The sequence below is a fragment of the Tachypleus tridentatus genome, chromosome 9, assembly GCF_004210375.1.
Source record: "Tachypleus tridentatus isolate NWPU-2018 chromosome 9, ASM421037v1, whole genome shotgun sequence".
Lineage (NCBI taxonomy): Eukaryota > Metazoa > Arthropoda > Merostomata > Xiphosura > Limulidae > Tachypleus > Tachypleus tridentatus.
The window spans coordinates 26,661,372-26,673,884 of NC_134833.1; the positions used below are offsets into that span (position 1 = coordinate 26,661,372).

At 29.5% G+C, this 12,513-nt stretch overlaps 1 protein-coding gene across 1 annotated transcript in view; it reads left to right on the forward strand.

Annotated features, from left to right (window-relative positions):
* Window positions 1-6,681, forward strand: part of LOC143224906 (testis-expressed protein 2-like) — a 37,642-nt gene extending 30,961 nt beyond the window's left edge. The window contains exons 10-11 of the transcript XR_013013508.1: window positions 4,156-4,199; window positions 5,348-6,681. The gene's annotated coding sequence lies outside the window, so the exon portion shown is untranslated. The remainder of the gene's footprint in view (window positions 1-4,155; window positions 4,200-5,347) is intronic.
* The last annotated feature ends 5,832 nt before the right edge of the window (window positions 6,682-12,513 follow it).

Consider the following 12,513-nt stretch of genomic DNA (forward strand, 5'->3'; position numbering starts at 1 on the left):
TCCCACTATTCGTTGGTAAAAGAGTAGCCCAAGAGTTGGCGGTGGGTGGTGATGACTAGCTGCCTTCCCTCTAGTCTTACACTGCTAAATTAGGGACGGCTAGCACAGATAGCCCTCGAGTAGCTTTGTGCGAAATTCCAAAACAAACAAACAAAATATATATGAGCTGTATTGTCTGAAGTTTACCATAATTAATCATCTCCCTGCAATTTTTTTTAATTGTTAAAAGTCATTGATTTTGGTAGATGATTTTTGCACTTCACAGTTGTATTTTGTATCTCGGTCCTTGTATGACAAAGGCGCGTATTTTTTAATGCTGATATTTCAATCCCAGTTTGTCTGCAAAATAAGAGTCCAATTTGACCCAACTGTAGTTTTTCAGATTTTTTAAAGAGGAAAAGACCAACAATGCATATGTATTCATCTTGCGTTGTTTATCGAATATCATGCTGTACTTTTTTTTTTTTTAGGTGAGAAAACAAAATTTTGAGAAACTGGCTTTGGTGTTTATTTAAAACTCTGTTTTGCAAATAAAGGCTGCATTTTTATGTTTCAGTTATTAAATTTTTCAGAAATAGCCAAATAATATAAATAAGAATTGTCTAACTTTATCCTTTTTCTAAACAAAATGTAGTTGTGATGTTGTACGTAATGAAAATGGCCAGGTGGTTAAGGCACTCAACTCATAATCCGAGAGTTGCGAGTTTGAATCCCTGTCACACCATGGGGACATTATAATGTGATGGACAATCCCAATATTTGTTGGTGAAAGAGTAGCCCAAGAGTTGGCAATGGGTGGTGATGACTAGCTGCCTTCTCTCTAGTCTTACACTGCTATATTAGAAACAGCTAGAGCAGATAGCCTTTGTGTAGTTTTGCACGAAATTAAAAAAACAAACAAACATAATGACAAATTGTAAAAATGTATATTTAATTGTATATGTCAGTTGAGGAAGTATATTTATGGAAGTAAAATGCAAAATGACAAAAACCCTATAACTCAAGCACTTTCGAAAGGTTCTTGAAAAAGAAAGGTCCAGATTTCAAAACACTTGGGTTATAGGTTGTTTTTTTTATCATATATATCGAAACTTGTTGAACCTACATATTTTTCTGATATCAAGAACATCTATGGAAATAATTAACTGATTCTAAAAATTTTGTACTCTGGTTTATTTTGTCATTATAACGTTTCTACTTTAATGTTTTCTAATCTTGGTTAATGTGATTTCATATTCCATTTTGTTGAATTAATAATGTAATAATGTTACAAATGTTTTCATACGTGATAGAACGTATTTTGTAGTCATTCTGTTTTGTTAGCAAAGATTTTAATACTAATGCATTCCACAGATCAACTCTTCAATTTAGAAAGAAATAATTTTTATTGGTTAAAACTTATTAATTTGTATGTATTCAATTGTTCATTTTGACTGTAGCAAAACTTGACTGGATATGTAAATTTATTATATAAATTATTTAGTCTCTGTAGGTACGGTATTCTGTTTTGGTTTGTGTGGCTTTACAATGATGAAACAAAATATCTGCAGTTTTCTACAGTTTTTAAAAAAACAGCACAAACATAAAATATATGCCTTTGAAGAAGATGATTAATATATGAAGTAATATTCACAAATAATTCTGATTAATTTTCCATATAAAATGCACAACAGCAGCAGTAATTAATGATATTAATTGCAATATTGACATTATTATTATTTCTGTTACTCAAGTTAATTGCAAAAGCTCTCATAATCAACAAATTCATGAACCTACAAACATTAGTTCATAAGTAATTTAGAAAAAAGTTATTCAAAAACTTAATGTCTTCACACAACCCCATCATTATTTGTAGGGTTGAAAAGATTATCATATTTGCTTTCATTTCAATTTTTCAGGTTATTTTTTTTGTAATTACTAAGAATTTGCTTAAAGTTTTCTAAACATGCATTTATAATTATTTCTTTAGATAATATTAATTCATGTCAGAAAAATCCTACAGGAAAAACATGTTTTAGTCATATTTGAATATTGAAAGTTAACAAATGGTTGGGATCCCATATACATGATATTTTTGCTGAAAATCTGTTAGATTGTAGATTTCATTTTACATTACTCTTAATTTTTCCATTGCAGATTTTAAATCAGTTAAAAATATCACCTGTGATTTGTCTTCTCTCTTGCACGTTTACCTTTACATTTACCAGAATACCTTTCGTGCAATACTATAAATTATTAGCTGACTGGATATGGCATAATGGTATATTTGAAATGCTATTCATATATGTAATGTATGAATTTCAAAATCTCTGTTTAATGCTAATGCAATCTACAGTAAAACTTAACCAGAACATCTCAGTAAATTTTCATTTACATGCAACAAGTGCTTACCTGTTTTTATACACAAATTACCATTGACAAAACTGATGTAGTTGGGTCAAAATAGTTTCTATATTAAATTAAATACCTGTTTTTGTTGTATTTTGTTGTGATTTCTACCTAAATACATTATTTTCTACTTTTATTGTGATCAGCATTACATTATATATTAGGTAAAACAGTAATCAGAGTAATACATTTTAATGTGATAACAGCAACAGATGAAAAATTCCTTCTGAACAGTAAACTTAACTCAATTTTTCATACATTCTTTATTTGAAATTCACTGTATGAATTTTTGTATCTTGCTGTGTTATCAGTTAGTTGTGTGATGTTACATATTTCAGCCCCTCAAGGTGTTTAATAGATTTTTTTCTGTGTTTTTTTATTTGTGTGCTTGTGTTTGTATCCTTGGCATTCCAGAAACGTTAGTGATAATGATCGTTTTTCAACCTTAAAGCAGCTGCTTTTCATAGTTAATCCTGTTTATGAAAAATGTATATAAATAAAAATATTTTAAAAAGTATGAACAAATGCAGTTAATTTTTGTTGAGAAATTTTGTTACTGACATTATTTCATAGTTAAATACATTTCTGCTAAACTAAATACATGTATCAACAGTTTCTCTGTGTAGAACTTTTTTTTACTGTTTTCATTTAAATACCTTCTAGGTGATTTTGTGATTACACAGCAATGTCATGACACCTGTTTTTCTATTATGTTTAGTTTACTTTTTTTTTTTAAATCGGCAATAATAACAGTATGGAAAAAAAATATTACTTATCAAAACTTAAATAAGGACTCCAGAAGGAGTTTTTTTTTATTAATTAACAATAATACTTAAAAATAATACACATGAAATGTATTGTACAAATGTTAGCTAATTTGTAATTGTTCCTTGAGGGATAAAATTAATATGTAAACATTATTGTTTATTAAAAAACTACATTCAAATTAAATGTGACAAACTTTGCAAGTCAACTAAACTCCTATATTAATACTATCATAGCAAACAAAAGCAAAAAATTGAACATAAACAAGAGTTGAGTGAAAATTAATGCAGAAGGACTTATTTTTGTAGTACCAAAACCATGCACAACTTTTGTAAAAAAATTCAACCTTTTTTTTTGTACACATTAAAGTAATCTGGTATCAAAACACTGTTTTTTGCTAGTATTGAATCTTGAAAGTGAATAGTAATCATAACACTGCTTAGCTACCACTAGCTAGACTAGTGGTTATATCATTATCATGGAGTTTTAATTTGCATTTCGTTGTTTCAACCTACTTTAAATTTTTAGTTGACTATTTCATTTTTCAGATTTCAGGGTTAAATGCTTCAAGGTTTACTTAATTTTTTTATGAACCTTTACTATTTTTATCACTAATTATAGGGACACTGCCATATTAACAAGTTCTTCCTGGTTACTTCTACAAGTTTTATATTTAGTGCTACTGTGTCTTAGAGTTCACAAGTCTAGAACTGCCCTTTTTTGTGTTCTGTATCAGTTCAAAACTTTATGGAGGGAATTATTTTTAATACATATCTGAAACTTAAAATATTTGTTTCCTTAGTGGTGATAATGGACATGTTTATAGTTGGTGTATCCCCCCCATCCCATTGAAAATTTGTCCTAAACCCCTTTAATGTTTCAAACCTTCTTTGGTGGATATGTAAATTACAATTTAGGGCTCCTTTTTATAGCTCTGTTGGAAATAACTGCCTCAGTCTATGTTTATAACTATCATTTATTTCTTTACATTTTCTTTTGTAGTGGATAATGATGGTTGCTTGATGTGACTTACTGACTAATGCAGGGTAAGTCACTACTAAGTCCTGAAAAATTTAGATTGTTTTTGTGAAATTACTAAAATAGTGGTAGTCGTATCTATGTTGATTCATATTCAATTTTTTATATTTGTTACATTTTTCTCTCACATTTAAAAGCTCACTGCACTGAGATATAAAGGAAACCAGAGTTTTAAATTTAGCTCAGAAGCTGAATAACCTTGCATTTTTTCAGTGAAATGAAGTATTATAAATGTACTATGTGTTTATTTGAAAGCTTCAGATTTCATTTCAAAAGCCAACTTATAACCCTTTACATAACAGTCTCTACTATCAGTGTTACTGGACTAATGTGAGCTGATATTGCTTAAAATTGTAGGTTTTTGCTTGTTTTGATGTGAATTTTATGTGGTGTGGGTTTATATCTTTTAATGACAAAATAGTTAACTAAAATTGTCAATTTGGATATTTCTAAGTGCAGAATTTTACTTTTTCTGATTCAACTTTTTAATCAGACATAAATGGTCTGCTTTTTGACTTGTTGCATACTCTACACAGATTATTAATTTAATAACATTTCCTGTTGTCTTTCTTGAGAAGAGTCTTTTGATTTTTTATATTTTGCTATTCAGACTGATGATTCTTTCTGTGCTATACAAAAACCAAAATCTTAAGTTTTCCTATTTGTAAAACATTATCCACTAGCTTCAGAAAGTCTTCTTTGTCGTGCAATTAACAGTTGGTGAACAACAGTATTAACGTTTGTTGTTCAAGAGTTTATGCATTTAGATTCATTTTGTGGAAGTCTTAATTTTTAAAAAAATAATTATTAAAACATGCACTAGATTTTTATATTAGTATTTTTGTCATAGTTTTGACTTGTGCTAGATTATTTCTTGAATAACATTTTCTTTTATCTTGATTTAGGATGTTTAGTAGCAGTTTACTTAACAGTATATGAAGTGTTATAATATTTTCCTTATTTACTATTACTATCTTTATAATTACTGTTCTTTTATATATTTTTGATAAAATAGACAAGCCACTTGTGAGTTTTTTTTTAATCTTTAGTATCTGGAATTTATTTTTCTCTTTGTTGCAGCATTACTTCTGTTTAATTCTTTATTAATTTAAATTTAAGATTATTTGAAGTACATTAAACGTTTCTGTTTTCCTAGTTTAATCTTATATCTGAGGACTTCTGAAGTCAAAACTTGATTTTGGGAACCACACTGCATTACAACTTTAAGGTGATTTGAAAACAAGTACAAATCTGTAAAGCAATGTTCCGGTGTTATTTTACAAGTTAATTAGAAGGAGCTTTTGATTATAGTTGTGATAAATAGTGAAAATTTAGAAACAATTAGTTGATAATTTCCAAAGATATGTTGGCATTAATGTGTTTTTCAATGAAAGTACTTTCCAAAGTAGAGAAGTTCAAATGTACCATATAAGAAGAAAACCAAAGTGGTGATTAACATAAGTTTCTTTATTGGATATCACTTGTGGAATTAAAAATATTTTAATCACCTTGTTATAGTTCTTAGACACCTCCATGTAGGTTAATCTCTATTGCTTACTGTAGTTTAATAAATAGCCTCAATCTTGCTTAAAATAAATACCAGTTTCTAAATTTTTAAAAGATTATCAGTTTTGTTATAGAACATTTTGTGTTGTTCTTGGAGAGTATATAGAAATATTTTGTTATTCTTACTCTGACCGAGTTAAATCCTTTTCGTGATCAACTGAAGTACTTGATAAGAGACTTAAAACTGATTTTAAAATTTGTGATGTGATAACATTTTCTTATCCCCCTCCACCTCATGTGTTAAAAATTATATGGCTTGAACTGAAGTTTCCATTTTGATAAATTCGGTTTGAGAAATCTATTTAACATTAAACTTCTTGAGTTTATGGTTTTAGTAATGGAAATAGACATCTATTTTCTGTAACTTTAAACATTGCTATTTAAAAATTGTTACTTTATTTTAATATTGAAAATATGTAATTTAATCAAATAAGCATATTTTAATAATAATAATAATAATATTGCTAAAGTATTAACAAATTAAAAAAATAGTTATGTATGTTAACTTACTGTTGAGAGGATCTGTGTTGTAAATTACAAAGACATTTTGTGCAGCTTTCAGAAAATATCTCTGGAAACATTTATATTTCATTTAAATTGTTTATAAATATATTAAAGAAAATGTTATTAACTGCATTTGGTTTGATTTTCATCCTGGAATGTGAATGCACAAAAACACAGCCTGACACTGATGTTAAGTTGTTCATCTGAGGATGCAACATTACTCTGATGCTACATGAAAATGCTTTTAATTAATTTCTTAAATTCAGATTAAATAATGATTTATAGTGATACAGTGTTAGCTTTAAGTTACCATAAGTGCAAAACAAAGTACATTGTTAGTTTATATACAGAATAAGGGTCACTTACAATTTTTTTTTAAGAGATTTATCTTGTTCTAACATTAAAAGAGAATATGTAATATATGATTTGACTTTTCCTGTATAGTTTAATGACATTTGTATTACAATTGTAACCCATAAACAAATTGTGTAGTTACCTAAAAAAATCTCTGTTAAAGACTACAGTTATTGATGAATACTCTGCCTAAACAATCTATCAAACAGTACAGTTATTGCTACTTGCATTTTAATACTGGAAATGAATGACCTAATAACACCAAATTTTGTTGTCTTTCTTTCATTGGATGTTTAACATTCTGCTTCACAGAAACGTTAAATGACAGTCCAAAGTTTCAAATTGTTTTAGTGATATATTCAATTAATATTTATTATTTAAACATTTCAAGCTTTATATTGGCAGTTACTGCTTATATTTTAGTAGAACTCTTCTGAAAAAGCTGTAAAGTAAAACATTGAATGTCCAATTAAAGTAAAATAGGAAATTTCGTATTATGAGGTTGTTTATTTCCAGATTAAAATGTCTTCCGTACACCAACATGCACTACAGAAGTTAAATTATATTATCATACCATATATTACAAATAATCCGTAGACATACTTATGAGACTCTCTTCAAATATCTTGAAACAACTGAGTTTACAAGGCCTCTTGGAGATGCCTATTTCAGTGTTGAATGGAAGATAAGTACAATGAGAATAAAGTTAGTTATCAAATTTTTTTATTTTTTCCTGGTGCAGAGTTGGATTTTATTCTCATGTGAACAGTTAACATGTGGACTTTAGATGTAATGTGAAATGTGTTTCATTTATCATCTTTCCATGATTGTATAAATTGTCTTAATATCTTTTTTTGTACATATTATTAACTTCTGTAAAGATATGTTGAGAGAGCCACTGATGTATTGTTTCAGTTCATATGCTCATTTTTTGTTTTGATTTTCAAAGAAATGTTTAATAAAGAGTACTTTAACATGTTAATGTAACTTATCTTTTGGAAAAATAAGTGATGTAAAATAATAATTACCTTTATAATTAAATGTTTAAATAATTTTTGGTACTTATTCAAGGAGAAAATCCTTTATTATTAGTAGATTCTCGTGTAGAAGCATACCCAACTAAAGTTATAACCTTTAACCTCCCACTTGGTTAAATTATTTTTGCAGACTTCATTTTCTGTTAAATGCCTTTGTGAAAATACACAATTTTAACATAAAAATTTTTAAATTTTCTGTTAAATGCCTTTGTGAAATTACACAATTTTAATATAAAAAATTAAAAATACTGAAATCTTGAGATTAAATATCATTAACTAACCTCTGAAGTTTTTGCAGGTTTTTGTAAAAAAGAAAAAGAAAACATTGCAAAAGAGAAAAAATATTTGTCTTTGAATCGTTTCTACAATTTATAGTGTTAGGACAAAACAGCTTAAAGTAATTAGCAGAACTAACTACTGATCAAATGAAATACAGTAACTGTAGTTCAAGAAACATTCTAAGAGTATTCACACTGTCAGTTATAATACATTAGAATATTAAAAAAATCAACTTGTGACCAAATCATCAATTGGAGAGCATGTGACCATCCTACATTAACATGGTTTACAGCTATTTTATGTATGACCAGCTAAATTTCTCACAGTTATGGATCTGGCAGGACTAAACTTGGACTTGGGGATATCCTTCTCTGTAGGGGGTGGGTTCTCCCACAAAATGGGGATAAAATGCTCTGGAAGGTTACCCAAGCTTGAAGGGGACCAAATAGTAGGTTTTCAGGTTTACTGAACCCATATTTGGCATCATGTGTTTCTCTTGATCCTTTGGGCACCATGTTTAACTGTGTATGCATCTTTATTCAGTAACCCATTACACAGTTTTGGAACTAGAAAGATAAAATTTGGCAGGTGATGTATTTGTGTATACAGCATTAGGGATTAAAACATTCCTAGAAAATCAGCCAGGTATGATGAGGACCTGAGAACAAGTTTTCAGGGTGGCTGAAGCCAAATTGGATATTGGTAATCTGTTTGTTATCCTTCCTCAACATCCCTTGAGTGCTATGTTTGAAACTGTGTTCATTCAACCTCTTCACCACCACTTGCGTGCGCACTCACGCACATACTAAAAGGCCATGTGGTTAGGGTGCTTGACTTACAATCCGAAGGTTGCGGATTCGAATCCTGTTCCCACCAAACACACTTGCCCTTTCAGCTGTAGAGGCATAATGTGATGGTCAATCCCACTACTTATTGGTAAAAGAGTAGCCCTAGAGTTGGTGAAGGGAGTATTGACTAGCTGCTTTCCCTCTAGTCTTTCAATACTAAATTAGGAATGGGTAGCACAGATAGCCCTCATGTAGCTTTGGATAAAAATCAAAATAATATCATGGGTTTATGTTCTGATATGGATTTCCCTTTAAATGAAGGAGCTTAATTGGGACCTCTGTGAATCATTGTGGGCATTTGAAACCTTGCAGTATAGTATGGATATTTTACACTGATATTAAATAAATTAGCTCATAATAACACTTTATACCAATTAGCACATTTGGATATTTATGAAAGCAACAAGTGATCACATTATCAACTTTACAGAATATTAAAGAGGACACTGAAATCAGTTAACATCACATTGTTGAAGAGAGCTATTAGGATGATACTTGGGATGGAAATGTTATCATGATGGTAGGTTAAGATCTCTAACCTTGTTTTCTCTTAAAAAGGAAAAAAGGAGATTTGATTGAGGTATTTGAAATTGCTAAGGAAATTGATAGTATTAATGCATCATTTTTCCACATTTAATGGTGAGAATGGTGACATTAGGAAATACAAATTTTAAAATTGACAGGAAGGAAGTCAACCTACACCAAAATAGCTTTTTTTTTTTTTTTTTTTTGACAAGGTGGTTAGTCTCTGGAACAGGTTGGCTTGAAATGGATGCAGTTATTTTTAGGGAATTTAAGGTTAAGCTTCATAAGTATTTGAATGATAAGGACTGGCTTTGTATATAATGTGCCAAATAGTAGGTATTCTTTGGCAAAAATATCCTGTAAAGTTTTAGTCATTGCAGATAAGTTTATTTACACAAAAAATGAACTGCCCTATATATTGCAAGATTACTACATATTTTTCACAACGGAGTCTCAAGTTGATACAATGTTAAGCATCTATTCATCTGATGTATGTATGTTGTAGAGAGGTATTCTCAGGTAAAAGTGATTTCATTCAAGAGTGACATGATAGGTCCACAATATAACGGGAGCTTCAACCAGTAAATAAATATTTTTTAATTCTCTGAGGCTGACTGTGTTCATGAAAGACAGTAACTGGACACAAATGTGAAATCACAATGTATACATACTTTTATTTACAATTACAACCAACAATGTGGATATTTAATTTGCATGATGGAGAGTCAAGCTTTTACTTTAGAGCTCAAAATTAAAAACTGTTAAATCTAAAAGAGCTTGTTCCAGTCAGAAAATATTACATATTTACCCATACTTTTATACATTCTCAAGGACAATTTGTGCTATCCACATGATTGTTGGTCATCAATTAAACATAAAGGGAATTATATATTTTAGATATCACTGATTCATTAGTGCAAAAAGGGTTACTGACTACTTTTGCACACACTGTATAAAAACTTTGCAATAAATCTTTCTCTTGGGAAAATAAAGACAGGTAAATTGCAATGAATGATATATTACTAAAGTAAAAAGAACTTAATGATTTTCTTGACCAATGTGTAGTGAAAAAAGCTGAATAACTTAAAAACAGTATTAATAATTCTATATGAAAGTAAGGGAGCAACAAACACCTAGTATATCTCGTTTGTTTGTTGTTGAAGATGTGTACAAAATGGGCTTTTCGTGCTGTGCCTACCACTGGTTTTGAAATCCTGGACCAATCAATAAGCCATTGGAAGATATATAGTAATTTACACCACGTCCTCTATCATGAATATCATCCACTCTTTTGAAATTTACTGTATTCTGAGACATTTAGCAAATAAGGTGGGTGGAAGAGTGACATATTCTTTAGCATGTAAACAGGCCTTTCTAGTTTGTGATAAATTGTTGTCTAAAGATTTTATTCATTATTCTTGAAAATTATATTTCCATGAAGGTAACAAGCATTTGTATTCTAAAGACAACTGGTGTGGGTATTAAAACCTTAATTAAAATAAATTTTCTGTCCTTTATTTTAATTAAAGTTTAAATGCCCATAACAACCATCTCTATAACACATTCTTTAGTTCAAGTGGGTTTCTCATTATCATGAAATGTCTATCCTGCTGCAGCAGCAATCTTGAGAGCCATCTAAAAGTATCTATGTATCGTATATATGAAAATAGACTCGCATCAACTCATTATTATCAAAATTATAGCAAGATATAAAAATAGTGTGATATAAACAAGTTTTTCTAATTAATGTAGTACCAATAGTTTATTTAATTGTGTATGCAAATATAAAATATGTTGCCACAAAACCATACAAAGGTTAATGAACAAGTTTTATGTTATTTTACAAAACACTTTCCTTTTTACGTTCCTGATTTACTCTATGATTGTTGTATGAAGTAAATGATGTTTACACATAGCAGCACCCTTTTCTTGGTGCTGTAATTAAGACTAACAAAAACAACAGTTCTGTTGCAGGCTACCTTAACAATCTCATAGAATACTATGTAAATTAACAACACTTATTTACCTGGAAAGGAAAATAATTGACTAGCGATGGGATCACTCCATTCCCATTCAGATACACATTTAAATAAACTTAAAATCTAGTTAAGATGTGCTGATATTTCCAGTACGTGATAGCATTGGAAAGATAATCTAACAAATTTCAGTAAATTCTTAAACACCTTAATTAAAATCTAATGGTCATAATTTTCACACATAAATTAGAATCTAACAAGCATACACAATTTTAGATGTTAACGTAAAAAATAGAAAACAACACAGCGACCACCAGTATTTACAGGAAATTTCTTTCTGTTATGTATAAGACCAAGTCCTCCCCTCTTACAAAAAATATTTTTCTTCTTTACATGTGTAAACCATATTATACAACTTTGTACCCACAAAGAATATTTACAGATTGAATTGAGCTACATGAACACTGTACCTCTATATACGGGTTTCAATCCTCAAAATCACAGAGCTTTTATTAAACTTCAAAGCCATAAAATATATTTACTATAGCCTCTCCCTTACTGACAACATAAAGCATAACAAATGTTTTATTCCCTTTAGTGCCAAATATTGATAATTATATTATCAACCAATTTAACTTGATCATTGATGTAAAAACTGTATTCACACCTTCGCATAAAATGAACTCCTTACAAGCTGATCCGAAAGAACTACTTAAAGGAAGGAACAAAAGCAATGCATATTTACTTACTACGCTATGCGAAAGTGGAAAGAAATATATGACAAACGTTATGCCCCTAGCAAATACGACTCAAAGAACACCAAGGCCACAAGTGTAAATGTAAGTCCAAACATATGCTTTAACGTGTCATCAATTTAAATCAGGCTGAAAAGATTGTTAAGAAATGATAGAAATAATCAAAATAAGATATATTTCACTAAACAGTTGTAATAACCCTAGCAACATCAGTGGTATTTGGTTCTCGTACATTTGACCGGTCCTGACCTTTATCTATACTCCTTTTATCTGTTAACTCTATTGTCTTCACATAAACCATTATTTCTTTTTATTCTGTACTTACATTTAAATCCTGTATAGCTCAACGATAGATCATACCTTGATGAAGACAGACCAGTTTATACTTATAAATCGTTGTTTGCCAATTTATTATTATATATTATAATACGTTTTATTAATGACGGAGTACTCTTTCCTGTACCTCACCACGCATTTA